The sequence below is a fragment of the Pongo pygmaeus genome, chromosome 7 (assembly GCF_028885625.2).
Source record: "Pongo pygmaeus isolate AG05252 chromosome 7, NHGRI_mPonPyg2-v2.0_pri, whole genome shotgun sequence".
In the NCBI taxonomy this organism is placed as follows: domain Eukaryota; kingdom Metazoa; phylum Chordata; class Mammalia; order Primates; family Hominidae; genus Pongo; species Pongo pygmaeus.
In genome coordinates this window covers 18,129,420-18,133,563 of record NC_072380.2, presented here as the reverse complement: position 1 = coordinate 18,133,563, position 4,144 = coordinate 18,129,420, and positions in this window count along the sequence as shown.

The following is a 4,144-nucleotide window of genomic DNA, read 5'->3' as shown; positions in this document are numbered from 1 at the left end:
TCCTTTTAACCTTAAAAGGAGATTTTTTTTAATTTGGCTGATGGGTAAAGCCAAACATTTCCATTGTTTTACTAGGTTGAGCTACTTGCAGTAATACAGGTTAAGTTCATTTGTTTTTACTATGTTCACCTGTTTGCAGTAATCCACAGATAAGTCTTAGTGCATTTATTTTACAAAGTACTTTTTCAAACATCAGATGCTTTTATTTCCAAACCTTTTTTCACCTTTCAATAAGATGTTGAGGGAAAGGCTTACACACATTCTTTAGAATTGGAAAAGTGAGGCCAGGCACAGTGGCTCACAGCTGTAATCCCAGCACTTAGGGAAGACAAGGCAGGATTGATTGAGGCCAGGAGTTAGAGACCAGCCTGGGCAACATGGTGAGACCCATCTGTATTAAAAAAGAAAAGTATTAGAAAAGCTAGAATAGCCTTATTTTCGCAATGTGGAAATAAATTTATATGAAATTTATCTGCGTCATTAAAATTATCCTTAAGTGATAATTTTTTAGATGTACATTATGGCTAGAGTTGCCAGATAAAATGCTGGATCTCATGCAGTACATTTGCAAAACATGATCTAAAATTTAAATTTGTCCTACATTTGTACTTGCTAAATCTGGCAGCCTTAATTATTACACAACTATAATGCAACACAAACAGTAATCTCTCCCCTAGTTTAGAGTCCTTTGCACGAAATTTAGCAAATCCTTAATTTTGAGTACAGTACAAGCCTGGTAATCCAGTGTGTTTGGGATAGGCTGGTGGAACTCAGAACTGATACATATATACATACATGTCTATCATATTAAATGTCTATTAGGTGTAAATCATCTTTTTATGTAAAAGACACTACTGGTTTGAGGATAGACTTGTCTAGGAATATTTTGTCCTCCTGTGACAGCATCACTATGCATCCCAATGTAACATTTCTACAAAGGGAAGATCTCTTAACCAGGCATACTTAAATTTGCTAGTTAGAAAACCATTCTGAGCAGTTTTAACTCCACTCAGTTGAATGGTGTATTACATTGTATGAGCTATTTGTGGACCAGATATTAATGACAATCACACAGAACCACTTCTATTCAACATATGTAAAATGTGATGAGTGTTAACATTTTAAATAAGCGATCTGCTTAATGAACATTGATTGGTATGAAGGGGAAGTGTCATTCTTTACCTCACTCCAGAAACACTTTTCTATCCAAAGGTTGGTTTCAGTCGGTATTGGCATCATATGACCACTTACTATAAAATAAGTTTACTGGTGGTAATGTGATAGAATTTATTCCCTATATCTGATGTTATAAACTTTAGGGTCCCTGAAATACGCAGGATCCTTGAATGTAACTGGCATAAACCCTGTAAAGAGATAATTAAAGTTCTTGACAAAGCATAATGAGCAAAATTTCAGCTAGCTCAATTCAGTTGTTGAGGTGCTCTTTCTTACCCAGTATTTGAGCTCTCTTAATTGCTTTTGTCATTTGTTTCTTCCCACAAAGACCTGTAAACTAAAAAGCTTCCTTATTCATAAAAAAGTCCATTTTTAAAGTTAAAAAAATGTTTATTTCTCAAACTGAAACATTATTTATCTATCTCTTGACCTTTTAGTACACATTTTTGTGTATTCGGTTTTACTAAATCAAGTCAAACCTGTTCCAGGTAATGTGATGTTATACATGATAGGTTTCATTTAGGTTGGGGTGGCTAAGTTGCAATACTTTTAAATCAAGGCTCCACCTCAGGAACCTAGGAATGTTAGGTAGGAGATTAGGAAGTCCACAGCTTGCCAAGAACTTCAGCTATTCCATAAACAATCTGATTATGTATCCCGACTCTTGCACACTAAACAGGTTATCCAAGTCTTGATGCTTTTGTGCAGTATGAACCACCCTTTCCGTGGACATAATCATGCATTTGTACATTTAAATACCATTTTCTATGAACAGATCAGTATGCCAAAAACCACTGCAAAGTCCCCTACACACACCTTGCCTTGACTTTCTGTACATTTCTAGTATTAAAGAATGGTGTAGGCAAAATAAAAAAAGATATATGTGTAAGAAAAAAAAGACATGCATGAAATGGTTTAATTTTAGGGAAGTAGATTTACATTTTATCTGAAAAGAGTATCAATAATATATAATAGACCTTTGAAAGTTAGATGCATAGTTCTACGAAAGTGGTGCCTAAGAATAGTATGTCAGTTGACAAATTTTTTCCATAAAGAATCTGATTTTGCTAGACTACCTAATCACCAATTAACATCCTCCAGTAGGGAAAAAAATATGCTTGGTGACATGTTTAAATCGCTCTCAAGAGTACTGAAGATGAACGATCTTCCAATCAAGTAGCTATTTGATTCAGTAATAACAACTAAAAGATGGGAATCCTCTTCTTGGCACACTTATTTTAAGCTCCAAGGTAATTCCATAGATTCAACATTTAACACGTATATTCAATATTACACATTTTTTTCCGTAGTGAAATGGGTCTGAATGCCTTACAGAATTTGCCCTGCTCTCCTTAACTAAATACTTTATCTATTAATACTTCTTTCTTCTTTTCCCCTTGTTCTTTCTGTGCCAGACCCACACACGTCTGCTGTAACTGAACATGCCAGGCACATTCTCCATTTAAAGCCTTTTAACAGCTGCTGTCTCTGCCTAGAATACTCTTACTTGGGCACACACAAAACTAGCTTCCTGGCCTCCCTCAAATGTCTGCTCAAACTTCACCTCCTTAATCATATCTATCTGTCCCTCTTATTTAAAATTGTGACTCTACCACTTCAGATCTCCACACTTGATGCCCCTGGCCTCCCTTTTTCTCCACAGCATTTATCACTAACATCCCATGTAATTTTCTTAGGTATTATGTTTATTGCCCATTTCTCACCTAGAACATAAGCCTCGGGGTGGAAGAAGTCTGTCTTTTTGTTGTTGTTCACTGCTTATCCCCAGTGTCAGGAGACATGCTTGGCACATTGTAGGTCCGCAGTAAAGATTTTTTGAATTCATAACGAATATTTCTACCATCTGCTAGCTTACTGTTCATGCAGGAGCTCAAATGTGCTTTAAGCATGTGGTATGTTTCAAAAGTCAAACTTCCTTAAGGAGAACACTGTCATCTTCTCCTTTAAAAAAAAAATAGGAAAAAAAAGCAAAACAAAACATCACCTTCTCATTTCCCCACCTCCAACAAAAAGAGTGTTGAGTTTTCTAAAGAAATAATACAAATGGATAAAACTGCAATTTGTTGTTCTTTCTCTCACATGCAAAAAAAAAAAAGAAAAAAAAGAAAAGAAAAGAAAAAGAAAAAATACACTGAGATTTCGGCAGCGTGCTGAGCTTCATCAAAGCATTAAAACAATGCTGCTTGAGGCGTCAGAGGCTCAACCAGGAAGTGCAACCCAGAGGGCAGGATTTCCTGCTGGACTTTGAAATCCAACCCGGTCACCTACCCGCGCGACTGTGTCCACGGATGGCACGAAAGCCAAGCGAGTCCCCCTGCCGAGCTACTCGCGTCCGCCTCCTCCAAAGCTGAGCTCTGCTCCGCCCACCTGAGTCCTTCGCCAGTTAGGAGGAAACACAGCCGCTTAAAGAACGGCTGCATCAGGCTAGGAGAGAAAGCTCGCGGGTCCCACCGGGCCGCCTACCCAAGTCTAAGCGCGCTTTTCACCGAGGCCTCAATTCTGGGATTTGGCAGCTTTGCTGTGAAAGCCCAAGTGGGTAACCAACAGCCTGGAGGACCCGTGTGGATTCGATTCTCTCTCACTCCTCGGCCACTCAACTGCTCCTTGTCCCTGACCCCGCGGTGGGGATGAATAACTCAACTCATTTCGGGCCGCTTTCCTCAGAGGGCAAAGATGGGTCAGGGTGGGATGTTACATTGATGTTGAGACTCTTTGGATCCGTTTCGTGGGTACCGAGGACGCCTGGTTACGCGGGACAGACTGCACCCGCCTGTTAGAGGCGCCCCAGCGAGGCGGTTCGGGTGAAGCTCCCGGCCCCACCCACGGGGCGGGGCTCCGGCTCGGTCCGACCATTGCCCGCGGTGGGGGAGGGGGATGGATCACGCCACGCGCCAAAGGCGAGCGCGACTCTCCTTCTGCGGGTAGCCTGGAAGGCTCTCTCTCTTTC